Below are 21,662 nucleotides of genomic sequence, written 5' to 3'. Positions count from 1 at the left end.
AGATGCTGAAGGGCCTTGAGGGGAAGCCGCATGAGGAGCAGCTGAGGGCACTTGATCTGTTCAGCCTGGAGAAGAGGAGCCTGAGGGGAGACCTCATGACAGTCTTCAACAGCCTCAGGGAGGGTCAGGTACCAAGCTCTTCACTCTTGTGACCAGTGACAGGGACTCAATAAAAGGGCTTTGAGCTGAATCAGGGGAGGTTTAGGTTGGATATTAGGAAAAAGTTCTTCCCCCAGAGGGTGGCTGGGTACTGGAACAGATTCCCCAGGGAAGTAGTCTCAGTACCAAGCCTGTCTGAGTTCAAGAAGCATTTGGACAATGCTCTCAGGCACATGATGTCATTCTTGGGGCATCCAGTGCAGGGCCAGGAGTTGGACAGATGATCCAACAGGTCCATGTCCTTCTTATGTTGAGGGCCCAAGTACTGGATGCAGTATTCCTTATTAGGGTCCCATTAGAGCAGAGCAGAGGGAAAGAATTTCCTCCCTCAACCTGCTGGTCACGTTTCTTTTGATGCAGCTCAGGATATGAGGCCACATATGAGTCTCTGCAGGATCAGATGTGAGGCTACTGTGCCTTATGAATTAGCCAAGGTGTTGCCTGTTTACCATGAGGACAAGCCAAAAAAAACCTATATGCATCAAGACACAGATGATTCCTCATAACTGATGCTGTCTTCCAAGTCATTCAAGAACAAATTCATTCTCCTAAATTCACAAACTGTAACAAAATACTGCTGGTTTTGCTGAATCTATAAGATGAAGAGACAAGTTCTCCCACCTTCCTGGAGTGCTAAGGAGAAAAACCTCACTGTATTTCCTATCTAAATATAGTTGTCTCATACCTCGGTAAAATGATTGTTGTATTTCCCCCATCTGCAGTCGTCTTCACAAAGTGGATAATTGTGCCTCAGAGTCTCTAAACAGAGTTGATGTTCTTACAGGATACAAACTGCTGCACAGATAACTGAAAAATATGTCTACTTTCAAGGTTTAAGTTTGATCATAAAGGAAAGACAATTGCTTGCACAACTTTTAGAGGAGGAAGAGTTATTAGCAGAGTTTAAAGGTGCTACTTGGAATACAGCAATGCAGACTTGACAATTTGAAATTACTATAAGTGTCACTAAATAAAGTAATGGGGTCAAATCTCATGTGTCTCTAAACTGGTACAGGTCCATAGAGTTTAACAACACCGTGCTAATTACATCAGCAGAGAATTTGCCCTCTAGTTTCAAAAGGCCTGTCACAGACAAAAATGCTTTGCACAGGCATTTATTCTCAATTTGATATCCTTGGATGTGCCAGTTTGTGTTTATATAGTTGCAGAGACTGATGCAGGGATAGATCTGTGCAGTTCTCTGGCTCTGGCATGGCTATCAGCAATCTGTACGTTTTCATTTTGAACTCTGGCACCTTGGAATAAGCTGAAGAACTAATAACTCTGCCTGGCGTCTCCAGGTCTAGAGAGATCTGAAATGCTTTTATTGATAGACAATGAACTCTGTTAGTGACTGAGGAGTGTGGAGAGGGTTGAGGGGGGTTCTGCTGCCGAAAAAAAAAACATAACTATTGAACTACTTTTACTGAGATAGGGAAAAAAGCAAGGAAACAAAACAACCCAGCATACTGTGTATTAGGCTTGAATTCACCTTAGGCCCTTTATCTACTTTTCTCATCCTATTTTCTGTCTGCTTTATTCCCTGTTTGAGCCTACAAGGATTTGACAGCACTGCTGCCCTTTAGCAATTCTTGCTCTGCATGGGAGGGCAGCAAAATATTAGCTAGTTTAATGACACTCTCTGACTCCCTAGAAGAGCAGCATTCATCATCATCACTTAAGAAAACATCTCATCTCAAGCAGACAAGCTCAAGCAGGTTATTGCATCCACATCCATTACAAGGTTGCAACACCTACACTGCGGTTACCGAGAGTCAACATATGTTTTACTACTGCTTCAGAGAAAATTAATGTATTGAACCACAGTGCTGGCTAATTATCCATACCATTGACCCCGACACCTTAATGGGAAGTATTGTTCACCCACTGCACAGCAGCTCCCACAGAATTAGTGTTGGATTGAACATATTATAATTAAGGTCTGAGAGCACATAAATTTTTAGAAAGAAGAAAAGAAGCCACTTTGCATCTACCTTACTCCCTCTCTCCTGTTTCTTTTACCCTGAAGAGGTTTTCAGGTCACACATATGTGTTCCAACCTTGTGTCTGATGGTGATGTCCAAGCCAGTTTTGTCCTGGGATCCTAACACCATTGGTTCATGTGTTAATTCAGGCTAGAGAGGACTTCACCCATCCAAGCTCCTGCTTTCAGCAGCTTCAACAGTCAAGTCTGACCAGTCTCCACAGGGTTTTTACAGCTTTGAGCAGCACAAGCAGAGCAGAGGTATGAGCACAAGGCCCCACTGGATTGTTCCTGCATCACTGAGGCCACTGTCCTGCTCCAAGTGCCACAGCAATCTCCACTTCCCCATGCAGGACTAACTCTGCCATGTAGAGCACCTGAGTACCTGTGTCTACATCCTTTTGACTCTCCTTACTAACACTCCATCACTTTGTCACCACATTCATAACACTGGTGTAGTAATTCCAAAAATGCTGTTCTAAATATTATCTAATTATTTGTGATTTCCTAACCCCTATCTATTTTCTAGTTTCCAGCATTAATTTTCTTTCTGCTGACTACTCAGATGTCATAAATATTATCCTTTTAAGTCTCCATGGTGTCCCAGGAATTAGGCTTCCAAGTGTGTTCTCTGACCAAACTTTGCAATTATATATTCCTATTGTTCATCACTCTGGCCAGGACTTCTCTTTAGGAAGATTATTTGGCCTGAATAAATACCTCCAAGGTCTGAAGACTCAATTTTAATAAAGTTTATGGAGGCTTTCATCTTTATTGGCATTATGAAAGTTTGCAGTGTGATTTTTTTAAACTTAGTGTTGTAGTATCTTCCTTGGACTCATATCAATATTTGTTCCCAGGAGTAAGGAGAACTTTAGTGACTACCTTTTCAGTATTTAGATTCTGCTCTTCCTTACTGGACTCAGAAACTTCATAATAGGATATAAAGATATGGAAAATATTAAGACCAATGCATAGGACTGAAAAGTAGAGATACAAGGTTTATACAGCATGTTCCAGATGGTTATAGACTTCCCACAAAACATTTTTTGCCTGGACCTGAAGTTTTTAGTGTATTAACTGCGGGAGCATCTTGATGTTTATGCAAAGTAACTTCAGGCAACTGTCAAACTTTCAGTAGTGCTGACAATTTTGAAATCCTTAAAAATCAAGTTCCTCTGAAATGAGCAAAACAACATTGTCTCAAGACAAAACTTTCATGAAGCAGATAGAAACATAATAATGACTTCAGAAGTTGAGATCCCTGAGGAAACACACCATCATTTCAAAGCATCAATGCATGGATTTGCTCAGGATGTAGCTGGCTGCTTAGAGCAAGAGCATCTTTCTGGTTTTGAACCTTTATCTAAATATCAGTATGAAGATTTAAGCACCAAAAACAAGACATTGTCCATGGAAAAGTAAACTTGACTTTGATTGAGTAGAAGGTTGAACTATACAACATCCTCTGGTCCCTTTCCAATTGTGATCCTAGAAATCCTAGACAAAAAAATTAGGATAAATTTTTACATATTTAATTGTCAGTCTTATTACTCTCAGCTCAAAACTATGAATTTTCTGAAGAAATTAAAAAAAAAACCCTCAATGACGGCAAAGAAGTTGTAAAATTAAATTAAATATCACTCTTCAAAATCCAGGCCAGAAAATACAAAGTTTGTAAGGTAAATACAGTATATCTATGTACATATTTTAATGGATTAGAAGTATAATACACATGGATGACTGTCCTAGGCTATGTTTTATTTGCTACACTAAATGCATCATACCTTACAAACCACAGAGAATTGTGCTCCTGTATTAATTACATTTTTAAGTGATTTTCTAATCTTTGGACCATTTTAATGTCTGACTGTTGCAGAGGGAGTGTATTAGAATTTCACACAGGGCTGCTATCTGAAAGAATTTAAATAGTAAGCAAAAGCTCTCCTTTTTTGTGTTCTTTCACCCATTTATTTCTATTAGTATCAAAGTGGCTGGTTTACATTATGCAAACATTCATTGCAAAAGCAAGTTGGATAGTAGGTTAACTCTTAGACAAGAAATATATGCTATGATAACATTACCCAGTGTGGATGTGTTGCACTTAAGGCATTAACTTCAGTATCAATCATTCTTTATATGAAATAAAAGTGCTTTATTGCATTACAGCAAGATCCTAAACCTCAGTAGATGTATGTTGTAGGATGTATTCTGGGTGTTGCCAGTCAGTTGCTGTTCTCTTTAAAGGATGAAATTGTAGACAATGATATCCAGAAGAACATAAAAATCTGATGTATACCCACAAAATCAATGACTATTTAGAACGAAGCTTGGAAACTTGGTATAAAACACTATCGTTATCTCATCGAGCTGGGCCTACATCTTGTCCCATTGAGGGGATTTATGGAGGCAGTACTGCAGTATCTTTAAATGAATGAGAATTCCCTTGCTCCTTCAGGTCTAAGACACACAGTGGAACATTATGACCTGTTGAGATTTCTCCAAGCAGCAGCAGAGGTAATAACAGCTTTACTGACAGGGATATGGTAAACCAGCCAGACTTTCCTTTTAAGAATATCTTTGCCTGTGAATAGCATAACTATAGTATAAATGTATGTTTAGCAAAACAAGGAATTAATTTGTTTTCAGAATTTGATGGAAATATTCTATCTATGTTCTTTCAGTGAAAAAAAAAAAGTGACATGAAAATGAAAATTTCTTCTGGAAATGTCATTTTCCTGAGAAAGGCTTTTTTTCTTGCCTTAAAAACACATAGTATACACTTGGACTGAAAAGCATATTTACTGTTCTTTTCTGTCCCCCTGCAAGAATTTCCCCTCTACATTACTGAATAATCCTTAAGTAGCAGTTTTCATCAGTAGCTTTCAAATCAGTACAAAGGAGAAAAATGTCATTGTTCCTCCTGAACCTATGGCACAGCAAGGGGGAGGAAGGAGATGCTAAGTGCCTTGCATCAATCTCCCAGCATGCCAGTGCAGCAAAACTCACCTCCCAAACCCTAGGACTGTTTTCTACTTACTTTTGTGCAACCAGCCAGCACTCCCTGTTTGCCCTCTCTTTTGGCAAGGATCACACTGAAATCCTCAGTCCAAAATACCTCTATGTATGACAGAATAAGGATTTAACTTTTATATTAGAGCAGTTTGTTCTACTGAAGGAGGAACTCAAGTCTCAATTAGAAAAAACTCTTCCCTTCCTTCTCAGTTCATCAGTTTCTGAGTACTGGGAGCCAAACGATGTGAATTGTTGTGCCTTGAATGTTTATTGTTTTACTTTGTAGCTCAGCAAAGAAGAAGAGAGCAGGTGTGGAAGGCAGGGAAGAACAGTGGGACTCCTTCAAGACAGGAAAAAATACTCTCAGGCATGGGGAGAGAAAGAAAAAATAAGCTGCTTTGTGGTACCAATGCCCACAGTGGAGGACATGAACTATATTCCCAACAGCAGTTCTGCCTCTTTCTCCATGCCCCTCATTTTTTGCATAATAAGAGAAAATCATACTTTGTCATGCTGTATTAAAGATAATTATCTCCTGCAGTCCTTGTGGTTTTCTATGGTTCTATAGTTAACCTGGTTACAGTCCTTGATATTTGCACAGCAACTGGGAGTTACTGCCACAGAACAGAAATTCTACACTTGTTCCTGGAGAATCCTTTATCATTCCAGATGCTGATCTTGATTGCTGGTCACTCACTCAGCAACAGAGTAGTCAAATTCAAGGAGAGCTGCAGTTGACCCTCTGATTAGTTTGTGTTCTTGAGAGCCTCTGAAATAGATCGTCGTGGTTGTGACACATCTGGGGCCTGGTAGAGAAAGCAATAGTGATTCATTGAGCCATTGGGGCAAGAGGGAGCAAATATCCATGGAAGTTGTACAATTTCCCTATAGCTGTGAGGGTGTAAAAGAAGTTTAGATTTACTGGGGCTGGAATTACCACTGGTCACTACCCATGTAGCAGAGGGCCCTTTGTAGGAAAAGCAGTCACCAAAGGAGACATCCGGGGGACCTGCTCTGGAGATCCTGTACACCTGCACATTCACAAAGCCTGGGGATCTGCTGATGCCCTTGAGAGTATCATGTGTCATGTTCACTGACACAGCTGAATGAATGGCTGACAGATGTGAGTCACAACTGTGAAAAGAGTCCAAACAGATGAAAACCAGACCAACAAAAGAGATGGCTTGAATGAGAGCAAGATACAGCTCTAAATCTATAATTGAATATAACACTTCTTTCAGTGAATATCCGGAAATTCTACAGGATGCTGCCAGTATTGGAACTAGGAGATCTTTAAAATCCCTTCCCACTCAAATCATTCTATGATTCTATGCAATATAAAAACCTCATGCTCCAATATTTAAGCACACAATGGTTTGGCTTTGCCTGTAAACCAGACCTGGAGTCCTCAGGGCTTTCTTTCTCAGACTCACATGTGAAGGCAAGATGCTTAGGTCCCTAACATGCATTTTTACCTTAACCCCTTACCTAAACACATCGGCTGAAAGAGCTGCATCGTGCACCAGCACCATAAAAAACAGGAGGATTCTCAAGTCATCTATCATTAAAATAGACAAAAGAACAGGAGAATGTAAATATTGTCATTCCTGCTGAGCAAACAGAGAGCTGCTATCACTCAGGGAGGTGAGGAAGAAAACCCAGATCTTGCAACTCCCAGGCCAGCGCCTGAACCACACAACCACAGCTCGGTTCTCAACAGCGCTCCTTGCCCTGAGTTTCGATCACCACATATTGCTTCCAGCAGATACTCTGTCTTATTTCCATATCCCTATTCAGTATTCTATAGATGATGTAAAAGGTCAGGGAGGAAAAAAAAGAACATGCAAAAGTGTTGAGAAAAATGCTACCCCTTTTCAGAAAGCTTATTGTAAAATAAATAAATAAAGTAGTATTAAAGAAGGAAAAATTACCAAGGGAGTCATAAAAAGTTAGCTTTAGGCCAGAGAAATGTTGCTTTTCATTTCTATATAGTACATGAGAATATTTTGTGGACTAACAGTGCATGAATAATGTTTTATTAAAATGTATATCTTTACAGCTTTATTTTATCAGGTCCTTCAAGGTCTGGCATAAAAAAGGTTTAACAAGTTTGACACATGCTGATTTAGCATTTATGACACAAACTGAATCTGCTTTGTGAGGGAAAATAGGCCAGCTTTCAAAATACAAACACTGTGAAGTATTCAAAGTGAAACAAAACAAAAGTGAGAAGGGGGAAGAATGAAAAAAAGAAGAAGAAAAATGCAAACCATAATCATTCCAAACCTGCTGTGCAAAGGTTTTGGACTAACTTAGAAAATATATCACATTAAATGTCATAACACTGATGATCCCAGAATACAAGTTTCCTAATAGAATATGTAAGTCTGGTCTGTAGAATTCAGCTAAAAGTAGTCAGTGAGAGTTTGTTTTCTTTTCTTCTTTCAAATGAGCCCAAGTTCAGGCCCTTCCTGAGTCATCTTAACCGTTTCAGCTGTCAAACGTTAAAGCAAAAAAAAAACATTTCTCAGACTGTAAAAGCATTCTAAAATTTTAAATTAATGTCACATCATCAGTTGCAGAAGGAGGTATCTTTGTTCGGCCTCGGGCTCCAACCCAGAAGTGCTGTAAACCCCAATATTTATGAGATAACGTGCTTTTACTCAGCTAGACTCCCATGGTACTGGATTTAGTCAGCCCTCATCTAAACTCTTAGCTAACCTGTCCTGACTTTTAATCATAATTCTTATTTTTTGCACAAAGCCTGGATAGTTTGGCACATTTTACAACTTTTCATAACCATTATTAAAATTGCCAGATGGAGACCAGTTAAAAATTTTTTTTTATTTCTGTTATTTTGATATTTTTGTACTTCTGCTTTTAAAGTAACCAGATGGGGGTTAACTAAATCCTCTGAGCTACTTGTTTATACAAATAGACTGTAGAGACAAGTATATAAATCTATGTACTAAGCTTGCTGGAATACTACAGCACTACAATAGGCAAAGGATGGATAAGGTATCATTTTGGTAACAGGACATCATCTTCATAGACCTAATCAATAGATTAATTAAGATTTGAGGTTGTACCATTGCCCAACTTTGCAGTGAACCTTTTCTGTTCTATCTACACCTCTTCTACATCTCCTGTATTCCTGTGGCATTAAAGACAACAGAAATGTCTGGACTTTTATTTCTTGGTATATTGAGTGTTAGGGACCCACTCTACATCATATCATAACATGACTGTTAGAAGGAAGGATACTTTGATAAAAAGCCACTAAGGTTTTCTCTGAGAAATACGTTCTTATGACATTCATTTAATGTAAAGATTATTTTTCAGACCTCTGCATTTTTTATATTTTTAAACTCCAAAGATTTCTAGTACATTAAAATCCTTTTAGTACTGATCATTCCAGAGGTAACCATTTTTTTATTATTATTTACATAGCAGTTTTACTACCATTAATTTTTGAACTTCAAGAGAAATCAAATCTACTTGTATGGGTACAAGAGGACACAGTCACTTTCTGCAGCAATTCAGGAGAGGAAAACAGTCATAGTTTCCACATTCCACTGAAATTTCCCAAAATTGTACAGATATATTTTATAAAGCCTGAACATCAAAAGCTAAAATTAACAGACCTGTTCTCATTAAGTACATATCATGATTTTGATGAAAAACAGTCCTTTACTTATATGAATCTACTTGAATTAAACTAATACAGGAATTATATATAAAAAAGTCTATAATTTATTAAGCTGTGTGTAAAGGTCCTTAGTCCTTTTAAGCAGAGTACTTTGTATTTTTGGCCTACAGTTTTTGTCTTAACTATTGTCTAGTGTCACCTAGAACAAATCTTTCCTTAACAGTCTTGATAGGCAATAAATATTGGTGGGGAATATATTTCTTGTGGGAACAGGTGTGGCAACACATTCAGTAACGTTAACAGAAATTTTAAGCCATTTTTTTCCCTTTTTAAGATATGTTTAGTATGTGGCAGGTTCCTACCTTCCTGAATAAATAGAATAACTCTATGCAACAATTTCCAGTTTCCCTCTATTGCATGTTTTACTACTGGGTGATTCAAAACTGAAAAAATGCTGAAATCATCCTGGGGAAAAGGAGGTTAGATTGGGTAATTGGGCTAATGGAAAGTGATAATTGGGGAAGCTATAAAAGCTGGAAATTTTGTAACCTAATAATAAAGGAAGAAATGTTAATTTTGACTGTTTCACAGTAATCTGCACAGGAGATTTGTGTAGCAACAGAGATCTCATCAATGAAGAAATTGTCTGAGGATTTTAATGCAAATTGACAAGCTCTGTCCATCTACATTTTTGGTGACATATTATCCTGCCTGTTCAGTTGCCTCTCCTATGAATTTCCATTTCAAATTTAGCTTCCAAACCCTTTGTGAATATGGTATAGTACCGTGACAACTGAATGCTTACAGTATTAACCAATGCTGTGTGTTCTGTGGCAAAGTTGTCCTGGCTTCAACAGAAGAGACTCTGAAACACTATCACATATTTAATTTAATGTTGTCCTTCTCATATTATCACCTTCTCCTTTGTGTCATTTCCTTCATAATATTTTCTTCTTTAATTTAATCTTCTTTCCCATTTGAATAGTGGAAATAAGGGTTAATCACCATAAATGCTTGTTGATATAAAGTTAGCTGATAGTTGCTGATGAGCATGCTGGAGGAAGGACTGCAGAGTAAGTTGTTTTGCTTTGTTTCCAGCTCAGCATTGCAGGAGGCCCAATCCTCTCTGCAGGCTCTGCTTCCACAGAGCTGTCCAGATGGTCTGGCTCCGACCGTCTTTCCTTTCATGTAAGGTGGGGAGGTGGTGGGGGAAAGTTTGTGTCTGGCTTAAATGACTCATCCCCCACATCCCTGGGCCTCAGCTGCTATACAAAGATCCCAACATGTGCCTTACACCATTGCTTTTCTTTTTTTCTTTTTTTTCCCTTTTTTTTAAATAATCTCATCACCATGTTTTGGTCCTTGAGCCCCGGAAGGATGCAGAGGAGCAGATGTTGTCCCCCTATTATCTCAGTAGCACGGCAAGCTGGAGAGTGACAGGCAGGACATGTCAGGATGGCATTGGCAGGCTACAGTCACGGTACAGCAGATATTTCAGTGCTTGTGACACATTGGGAAAAGGCCTTTTTTATAGGTTTGTGAAAGACATAGCCTGACTGAGATGTATTGGAGATCACACTGCCCCCATTCCCCACTAGACAGCCGGTGGTACCTGCGCTCAGGGCTGGCTGAATGCTCTGCTTAGCACAGCCTGACCCCCAACTGGTGAACCATACAGCACAATACTTATCCTTCAGTCAAATCATCATTGCAACAACCAAGAAAACTTTAAACTACCTTGTTTAGTAGGGTACTGTGAAGGTCCAGGCAGTCCAAACTCAAAATGTGACCTGTTCAGCAAGGAAATATACTTACTTACTGCTTACATGAGTTCATTCCTTTCTGCAACATGAATTAAAATTGAGGGAACTGGGAAATTAGAAAAATCTGATACCATTATCTTGTTGAAAGACTGCTGGTTTGAATAAACAGAGTTGCTATCTCTACCCATAAACAGTTTAAAAATGCTGGAATGGGAAAAAATCAAAGGAGTGGAGAGGATTTTTGATGGGACCTCAGAAATATCTAGTCAAACTTGTTACTCAAAGCTGAGCCTGAAAATATTGTCTACTTAAAGAATAAAGTACAATGGCCATAAAGTACTTGAAATTGAGATCATTTGTATATGTATGCATGGATGGAAGGAAGGAAGGAATACGGCATGCCCAGAGTCTTAAGTGCTGTGGAGGTCTGTGCAGGTTCATAAGGTCATGGATCACAGGATCATAGGAAAGGCAGTGCTCTGCACTAAACACACCCCCTGCATCTGTGCACACATCCAGGAGTGATGTAACATAGTGATGGTTTTGGCCAAAACCTGCACACTGCACTCAATTATTTCAAGCAAGAGACACAAATCAAACCCCAGAATAAGATATGTTATTCCATAAGCATCAAGCAGTAATACATGGAGGAGAATCAAGATTGCCCATCCCTGGAAGTGTTCAGTGTTGGGTTGGATAGGACCCTAAGCAACCTGGCCTGGTGAGAGTTATCCCTGTTCATTGAGGAAGGTGATCCTCAAGGTCCCTCTCAACTCAAATCATTCTAGGATTGATGATTTCAGTTTCTGAGACAAGACTACTGTGTCCATAAACTTGGTAGCAAAAGATCAATGAGGACTTGGGGGTTCCAAATATAAATGATATTGTGCTCAATGTGAACAAAGTCTCTCCTGAACTTCATTATGTCGGATAAAGATAAATTTGTCACTAAACTGAAAGTTAGTGATTGCCTAAGGATGAATGATTGTGACATGATTACATTCAGTACAGCAAACAGTACATCCCTGCTAGTTGTACACATACTGGTGCTTTCAGAGATAATTTTCCAAAGGAGAAAAATTCTGAATGAAACTGATTGGAAAATAGAAGGTCCTTTATTCATGGTTTATTAGATTATCATAATTCCACAGTGAGGAAAGAGGATATCTTCGGCTAAAAGCTTATGCCATCATAGTAGTATGGCCAGCAATTACAGACAGATAGAGATACAGCAAGAGAAAATGAGGGGAGGAAATGGAGAAATAGGGATAAATGAAAATTTATGAAATATGTAAGATTGTAATAGAGAAACCAGAGGCATAGCAGCAGGTGGCTGTCAGGACTAAGACCAAGTGGGAGAAGCTGAGGGTGAGCCAGGACCAAGCAGCAGTGCTCAGGGGACTGGGAACATTTATTGCCACATACTGGTGTCTTTGTTGGTAAGGAGTAACAGTCTTTGGCTCTGGGATAGCCTTCAAAGTGGTTCTTATATCACTCTTTAATTTGGGAATTCCTGCCTTTAGGAACCCTTTTTCTTGTATTATTGAAAATGACATAATTTCTAAAGGTCCAATGTATTTTTCATTCATTAGGTTATTTTCTTGATTATATTTGCTGGAGATAGTTTCAATTGCAGTTTTGTTCACCTTTAATTTATGTTCTTATTTCTAAAGCCTTTGGCAGTCTTTCAAAGAGTGTCCATACACACTGAATTTAGGCTCTCAGCTTTAGGTGATAGCTCTCAATAAATTCACAAGCAGTGCTTGCAGAAGGGAGAGCACCTTCCCTTTTCTCCTCCTCCGAGCAGACCTCCGGAATAAATCATTATCTGAAACACTTAATTGATCTCGGTAAGACTCTTCTTTCTGCCAAATTCGATGGCTGATGAAGTTGCAGCTACTATATCTCCAGTCTTGTGCCAGGTTTTATAGCACTTGGACCAAAAAGTAAAGTATCTGTAGTATATTAACATCTAACTGTTGGTTTTTCATTCCAGGTGTCCAAAAGCTCTCCTGTCAGCCAGGTCAGGATGGCTTTCCATGACAGTTATTTTGCTCAGACAAGAGTTTGGAATATCAGTTCAGGTGGTTTCACTAAAATGGTTTTCACCTCTGGTGGAGTGAGAGAGGGGTCAGATGGGAGCTGGGAAGTAGGAATTTGCTTCAGCAAGAGCTGCAAACTTTCAGCATGTCCAGATGAGGATGGAAAGTGGCACTGCTCCTCTGGGCTGGGCTGAACAATTTTTAAGTTTCTTTTAAAGCAGTTTCATATCACCTTTCATATATGAACTCTTGGTATAGGTCATCACTACCCAGAGAGAAAGTTTTCAATAGCACATCAGGAAAGACAGAAGCAAACTAAGGGTTTTCCAAGACCCTGGGTGACAAATATTTTGGTTCTGTATTTGAAACATAGCAGAATGTTTTATTTGTTCATATCATCTAGGGATAATGAAATTTGTTAAAAATTTGTAGAAATTTCGATAGAAACATTTCTTGGGAATTAATCATCTTGAATGAGTAGATTGGGTTGATCTGCACTGAAAGAGAATTCTTATTTGCCATACTATGGTCACGGTTCAGGTTTTGTGAGTTCAAGAAAAGGCAGTTGGACTGTCCCACACACATGGACTGCTCAATCCATCAATATAAGGGAAAAACAAGAAAAGATACAAAATATTTGGCAAAAAAATTACTAATAAGAATTTACTAATAGAAACCAGGAGATCTTTAAAAATTCCACTCCTCTATGATATTACAATGGAAAAATATTAGTATCCTTTGCATGAACTTTTCATCCTTTGGCAGTCTAGGGAAGATTGTGGCTGTTCATAACCAGCAGAGCACAGTTTACTGGATTGAACACAGGCCAACTAATATCCAAACAGGCCTCAGCTGGTTGATTGTGTTTTGGGAAAAGTGTTAGGCCCAGTTTTCTCATCAATAATGTCAACATGAAGCCTGAATACTGACATGATGAAATGGACATGAATTTCAGATGTAGCATCCATACTTTGAAAAGATGGTTACTTACTTTTTAAGGAGATAGTAACTAAAAGAAAAAGGGAAAAAATAAGCTTGGGGGTATCTAAAATCAGCCTGGTTAGTGAATAGACAACTATTTCTGCAAGAGGAAAAAGCTTTCTCAAACTACCAGGTAGGGAATAATTAGCAGCTGCTGGAACTTTTCATTTGCAGACATGATACAAACTAAAAGAGAGGAATATAAATTATTTGAAGAAACTACTATGAAAAGCAGAACTACCTTCCCCTCCTGGTTTCCTGAGGCAGAGACTGAACTCCTTCCTGGGCTGATGAGCAACAAAGAGAACTTGTAATTCAGTCCTCTAAAGTTCTGCCAGACAGGGAAGCAGTGAAATCTAAGAGAGCAAGCTGAAAGAGGGTAGATTTAAATTGGATATTAGGATGGAATTCTTTACTGTGAGGGTGATGAGGTACTGGGACAGGTTGCCCAGAGAACTTTTGACTGCCCTATCCCTGGAAGTGCTCAAGGCCAGGTTGGATGGGGCTTGGAGAAACCTGGGATAGTGGAAGGTGTCCCTGTCCATGGCAGGGGAGTTGGAACAAGATGCTCTTTAAGGCCTTTTCCAACCCAAGCCATTCTATAATTCTGTGATCCACTCATGTCTTCTTGCCTGACACACCAGCAACCTGTGAAATGAAAGAATTTTCCCAAGGACATTCCATGAATAGCAACCAATCCGATCCAAACTTGGGGAACTCAGCCCTGCAGCTTCCAGAGAAGCTTGGATTTGTTTGGGTAAGAACTGAACACCCAAATGAGAAAAGAAAGGTGTTTTCCTCGGTCCTCTATGGGCCAAACTTTACAATACACAATTTTCAAGACATACAGAGTCTGGAAGGCAGTGCAATGTTCTAGAAAGCTGGTTCTATTAATCTCACTGTTTTTGCAGTCTTTATTGGTTGGATTTTGTCAGATGAAACAATGAATGTTTATGCCCGAGGTTTAGAAAGCAATAAAAATGTTTTATTTTCAACATGAGGACCTGTGCTTGTCTTTATTGGAATCACAGCATAGGCCTTGTCTGGGAGAAAAATCACTAACGTGCTTGGGGTTGTGAGAATGAGGTCAGCAAAGAAGGAAAGTGAGACTTGGAGTATTTTTGAATGGAAAGGAGGTACCTCCTGCAAACAATGTGTGTGACTACCACCTGTTGTATGTAAATAATGCAATCTGGACTACAAGAGCTATTAATGCTTTGAAAGTACAAAACTTCTATGAAAGGATGTAGAAAGTAATGGAATTACCATCATGGGAGTAAATGAATGTTTATGTGATAGTCCTCATAAACAGAAAAAACATGGCACTGCTTTTTCAGAATAAAAGGAATTTCTTTACATAATAAAGGTAAGCAACTGCACTGAATATTTAAGAAAAAAAGTTTTCTCTGATTTTCCCTGAAATAGGACCTTTAAAGTGAACTTTTTTTGTGGACAGGTTGCCCTTTAAAACTGAATTTAATTCCAGGCTTCTATTGATGAAGTAGTACTGTTATGAAACTCTCCCCCCTGTACTGCTTTCAGAGGGATAACATGTTGGGGCTTTTCTCAGGAGAACAACAGCTGATTTCAGTGCGGTCTGTGGTGCTTTGTTTAGTTACACACACACCTGTACTTGGATTTGTAGATGCTTGTGCCTATGCAAGCAGATAAGCACTTCTAAACAAAGGCTCCAGGGGAGTTACATGCCCAGAATCAGGACACTTAATTGGTTTTTATGTCTCTAAAAATCTCCTGCCAGCTGTTACAGCAAAAAGTTGCCTTCCTATTCTGTCAGCTCTCCCAGCCTTTGCAATAAGAAAGGAAAATGAAACAGTGTTATCTCTAGCGAGTACAGCAAATCTCGAATCCTGACCAGCATCAGGCATAAACTCAGCCTGTGCTGGTGCAGTTCACACACAGGCTAAAAGGATGCTCCTCTATGCCTTTACATGAAATATGTATGGGATTGCTCTGGCATCTAAAGCATTTTCTCCTTCCCTACTTGTGTGTCATTGTCTTTAGGTCAGTAGCAAAGCACACTGTCACAAGGGACCTTGTATCTCTCTCTCTGTTTAAAAGATATACAAGCTCAATGCATAAAGTAAGTGTTTGTGGTTGACACCTTCAAAATCATGTGCTTGATTATAGTTTAATAAACAAAAACCTAAGAAATGAAAGATTTATTTCACTATTTTCTTAAATTCATAATTGTTCCCTTTTGCTATATTTTCCATTTTTTCCCTCTAGGACTTACTTTGGAGCTTTAAAACTATTTTCATTTTAAACCATGTATAGGTTACTTTTTGAAAGCTTCAGGGGCTCCTTCCTTTGCTACAACAACTCTTAAATTTTTGAAGTGGTAGATGCCATCTGTCTCAACAGATCATGTTCTTTTACACTGAATGACGAACCAGTATTTCAGTTGATTTAGACTTAAAACCGTCTTGGAAAGGAGGGAATTTCATAAAGCTGCCAATTTTTGTGTCTTCTATTAAATTCCTAGTGTTCTGCTCTGTAGATTGCTAGGGTGGTGTCTGTCCCTCCCAGATGGGAAAGTAGGGCACAGATAAAAAATAGTTTTGTCAATGTCAAAAGGAAAGACATTGAGAGGAATTAGCTGAATATCTCTACCTAGTCCCTTACCAATAATCATCCTATTCCTTGGACTTCTGTGACAGATAGAAAACCAGAGGTAAATATTTGAAGAGTCTATTAAAGACAGATACGGATATGAAGCCACTAATTTTCCTTTGTCTCTTTGGAAATGGTTTCCTAAGCATTTTACAGTATGCATTAAGCATAACTTAATTACTCCTAGATTTATTCTTCATCACTGCATGAGATGGCATTGGAACTGTGGAAATGCAGCTGTGGCCCATGTGAAAACATGGCCTTCACAACAAAGCACTTATTAAGGTCATTACCAACGTTTTTATTTTCCAGACCATGTTACAAAGGCAGGCTGAACAATAACCTTTTCATAAGGCTTCATAAGAACCTCTTGGTGTCCACTGTATGACCTGTCACCAAAAGAATGGAAGTGCAAAGACAGACAGTATTGGCTTTGGCTTCTCAGTCTGCTGTGGCGCCGGAACAGTTAACGGCTGCTATTTTCCTCTCTACCAAATTTGACCCATGACTCTGCCAAATGGAATGAAAGAACCTGATTGGGGTGTGCAAGTAGCTCTCTTTGAACATGTCTGGCAAATACAAGAGGCTTTTCTTCTCTTTCATTCTTTTTTTGGGTTAGGAAGGGCAAGCCCTGCCTCAGATGACAGAAGTGTTCTCGCTCTGAAGAAACCTTCCCATTGGCCAATAAAGAGAAATTTAGCACAGAATGTAAATGTTGGGCTCATACGGTGTTTGAAGTAAACTACAAATACCTTAAAAACAATTAGTCTGACAGGAATTTTGGGATGACTGTCTCTTCAGAGAGGCTGGAAAGCATTTCTCTCATAATGAAGTATGTCGTAATAGTGATTTTCTGCTAGGTGAATAGGCACAAAACACATCTTTGTTCATAAGGCTTTTTATTGCAGCAGTTGTCATGAGCAAAACCTGAAAGTACTTGAAAATCCATTAAAATCACAATCACTATTAAAAAACATGCCATCTCTTGAAAGTTTGTCTCTGCAGACTATAAAAGTGAGAAGTCGATAAGTATGAGACACATTTATGCAATTTAAGATTAATGATTAACTGTTAAAGTGCAGGCTTTGCACAATGAGCAAGGAAACCAAACCCTTCAATCTCGGCAGATGCTGGATGAAGCCAACTTCCAAGTTACTGTGTGTGATAAGATGTGCTGAATCCCAGCCCAGTTGGCCACTGACCTGCCGTGAATCAGTAATTACTGTCTCCGGGGTGTTTTGGTTACAGTTCTCCCTTTCCCAAAGGGTAATTGTCAGTTGGATTTATGCCTGTTTGTGACTTTTTCCTCTGGTTCTGTACAAGCACCAGTGCATGACTTTGGCATTTCTTAGACTTAGGACTTAAAATATCTTGTCTCCCAAATTATGTATTTCACAAAGGGAGAGTGGACTAGGTTTATAGATTCATAATAACACTTGGATTTACTCATACCAGTTCTAAAAGTAAGGCCTTTAATTATTTTTTATTCAGTAGAATTATTGAATTCAGCCAGATTTTTTTCACACATCCAGGCCACGAACAAGTGCTCAAGTTCCCAAGTTAAAACAGCATCTTGCCAACTTTAAAACATTTGGCTGGTCAGCAGGAAAGAAAAAGCTGCTTGTAAAGCACTGGGATGCATTTTCAATTAGTCACTCCATTGCTTAAAAGGCGAGGCATTAGGGACTGGGAGGAGAGGCAGGGGGTGGCAAGGCTGATGGGGAGGGACAGCATGAGGCAGTCTGGAGAAGAGCCTTTATCAGCCCCCAACAGCAGCCCTGAAGTTGGAGGCCACTCTTTAATAGCTGAGCTTTTGTTTAACAGGCTCCCCAGGGAGAGTGAGGTTTTCCTGGTAAAAGACCAAGATTTCTTTCAAATAATTTAATATTGCTTTGTATGAAAGAGCAATGGAAAATATGGGTTGGGAAGATGCTTGAAGCTTATTTAATTCTCTATTATTGCCTGATAACCAAGCTGCTGGGCACCCTGACTTAAAGGTTATGCTTTGGCAGACCTTCTTTGGCTCCTAAAATATTTTGAATGAGATAACACTCTTGAAAGAAGATTAAATAACAGACCCAAACTGCTTACTATACTTAGTTTATTATCCTGCTCAACACTATGAAGTTCTCAGCCCAGTAGGTTTCTGGTCAAGAAACACCTGTGGGAAAAAGAAATCTCATTACATAAAATCATCTTTCTAATGCTCAGTAGCCATTATAGCTTACGCTTTTTTAAATGCTTTGTCCTGTACTTGACCTTCAAATGTTTGTAGCTGGCTGATCTGGAACTTTTTTGACTCCACAGCTGTCTAAACTACAGATGATGACATTGCTTAGTGATCCTTTTGTGTATGTGTGTATACAAGAATAGTGTTTTCGAAAGTATATATTTATATTTACTTTAACATGACTCAAAATCTTGGACAGCATGTACATTTTTATCATATTAACTGAGAACTGATAAGCTCTTCCTAGGGGGAACATGCTATGGCAGGAAAGACAGAAATTATACAATAGGCTGGATTTCAGCAGGTAAAGCAAACTTTTGGGGTTGTTGCCTTCTGGCAAACTGTAATAAAATTTGCTTAAGTAATATTTCACAGATGTGCTGGTGGTTTTTTGTCAAACAAGCTGAAGATCATCACAAATTTCTTTACTTAAAGCATAAAAATAAAAGTTTTGAAGACAGAAGTCCTTGACCCCAACAGAAAAAAACATTTAGCTAAAAGCTGGGCTGGAGTTCACTTTCTGCGCACAAGAGTTAAAATAATTTTACTGTGAGTTTCTGGGTTTTTTCTGTTTTGTTTTCTCCTACTATAGCTACATGCTGTATGAAATACATGAGGCTGTTTTGGAAAATCCATTGCCTGTTGCAAGTTTCTCTGTGCTAAACTTGATCTCCTAGTTTTATTTTTAGAAAGCTTATAGTTTCTTTCTTCAGTGTTGTAAGGAAAAGCTGGCAAAATGCCAGCCAGGTCCAGTGGATCAGAGATGTGGATTTCGTTCCAGACATGAAAAGTTTAAAATGAAAATAACAAAAATAACCATAATAATTGCAAATGTTAAAGGAATAAATATATTTACTCCTACAGTATCATTTTCATGTGGATATATTGGAGAAAATAACAGAGCATTTTCTGTGGGAAGACACTGAAAAACATGTCTATGGAAAGTATAACCTGTAGCTGTTAGAGATAAAATTCTGGAAATAGATATTGTTTGTGGATTTTTTGATGAACAGACACTGAGCAACTTGGTGTGGTGGGCAGGCTTAGCAATGATCTGAAAGGGCTGAGATGTTTCTCTTAGCCTTGGGTTTTTGTGTTTTTCCACTCCATCTCAAGTGCCTCGAGGTCTAGGAATACAGGAACTTCTTACCTTAATATGAAAGTCTCTTCTCCTTATAGCTCTCACCAACTCCTGACTCACATAGAAACGGAGAAGAGTCATGTCCTCAAGTGGCATATAAAGACAAAGCACCTGCCCCTTTCTTGCCTTGACCTGTAACACCAGATGGACAGGATGTGACCAGGACTCAAACTGGGCTTGCCAATAGGATGGGACAGGATAGGACAGGGTATTTGAATTTTCTTCTCTTTGCAGGCTAAGCTAGAAACCTTTCTTAATTTGAGCCAGCTCATCAAAATGAAACATTCTGTGATAAGTTTATATGGGAAAATAAGTGACTATTGCTCTAAAACCAACAAATGTCACAGTAGGGTAGAGCGGAGAGAGAAAAGGCACTGTACTGTAACCCCTGATGTCCTCCCCAGCCTCAAACAAGGGATTAATCTGTGTAACAGAGGTTGACAAACTTTCGGGAGGAAACAAAGACACAGACCAACCTCTTATTATTTGCTTTCTGTGCGAAGAAATGAAGGTTTGCTCAGCTCCAGAAAGAAACAAGTGAATTTAACTTTCCCTTACAAGCATCTAACCTGTCTCGTGCAGGGAAATAAATGTTTCCCAAAGTTTCCAGAGCTGGGTATAACCCTTATGTCTGTGGAAGAGCTCAGAGATATGTGTGTATCGTGTGAGAAACACCCTGTGCCACACCGGTGTTAGGAGGGAGCCCAAACATCTGTAACCCCCAGCTGTCCTCCACCCTCCTCCCCCAGATCTGCACCTGCAATCTCACCGGCAGCTGTCTCTGATGTGTTTATCCTTGTTACACGCCTCGGAGATAAAGCAAAAGTGTTGGAAGCGTTGCCTAGGGGAGGATGTAAAATTCCAAGGTCTGGACTTGAGGCCTGACTTGATAAACTGATCGACTGATAGAGCCCCACACGCTGCGCCAGGAGCTTCAGCTGGACAAGGCGGGGAAGGAGGCAGGAGATGACTCAGTGTTCCTCCTAAATGAGGGGTCAGCGATGCTCTGGCCTTTGAACAAAGAAGGCATTTTGTACCTAAGTAGTTTAAAACTGGTTGTTTCTGTTTGACCACTATCTCCTGGCTGCTGTCTGGCAGGCAAAATGGTCACATTATCTTTTTTGGGCAGTGGGAAGCCTCAGTGTCACCTTCAGGCAAGGGTACTGTGCTGTCTTTGTGCAACCAGCAAGGGGTTGGTTCAGGCTGCCCAAAGCCAGCCTACAGCGTACCAGGGAGCCCCAAAACAGTGGAGATACAACTCGAGTTTTCTCTCACCAAAAGAGGAGGAGGTTCAAAGACTTAAAACAGCCTTAAAACTATATTATGTCTTATAATAGCCTTCATTATTTTTCTATCAGTGTGTCACATGTTGCCAGATCTCCCAAATCTGTGTATGATCACCCTATTCCTGCTTTTTGGTAGCACACAAGGGCTGATCTTTTTTTTTTTTTTTCGACTAGTGGAGAGGGAAACTAGGAGCATATGCCTGTAGTATAAATAGCAAAGTGGAAGTTTCTGCCATTTGGGGTAGTTTGGTTCTGACTGAACACTTCATGAGGTACAGTTTTGCTTTTTTTCCCTCTAAGAACTATAATTTAGGAATTTCCAGAAATCCTAATGAATCGGTTGAGCTCAAGGAGAGGGTACAGTCACCCCCAGGGTAAATAGAAAACATGTAGAGGGGGGGGAAATGCAAAAGAGAAATATTTAAATGGAGGGAAATCAATGTCAAAGTGTTACAGAAACACAAAAGAAGCCAATCATCTAGATTTTCCTAAGTAAACACACACTAACAGCAGTCACACAACTTTTCAGATCACCATAGGTAATCTGGAGGATGTTTTATCTTTTCTTTTTTAAGTAGCAACAAAAAAATGCATTTAATGGAATTTTATAGACACCTTTCCCCCTTTCAAACATCCAAAGGGTTACATTTGGCTTTGCATTATTAGACTTTTTATTATTCTACCATAATTCCAGTCTTTCTTCAAATAATACCATTTTCAGGTACAGCTTCAATGTATAAGTCTATCAACTCTAATAGATTTTAAAAATGAAGAGGGGGGA

The 21,662-nt window shown here is 39.2% G+C and overlaps 1 protein-coding gene across 1 annotated transcript in view; it reads left to right on the top strand.

Moving 5' to 3' along the window:
* The window catches only part of CELF2 (CUGBP Elav-like family member 2), a 553,335-nt gene that overhangs the window by 151,044 nt on the left and 380,629 nt on the right, over window positions 1–21,662 (top strand). The gene's annotated exons all lie outside the window — the stretch shown is intronic.

This window comes from Pithys albifrons, chromosome 3 (assembly GCF_047495875.1).
Source record: "Pithys albifrons albifrons isolate INPA30051 chromosome 3, PitAlb_v1, whole genome shotgun sequence".
NCBI lineage: Eukaryota > Metazoa > Chordata > Aves > Passeriformes > Thamnophilidae > Pithys > Pithys albifrons.
Note: the sequence above shows the minus strand (reverse complement) of the source record. Positions and strands in the feature narration are given on the sequence as shown.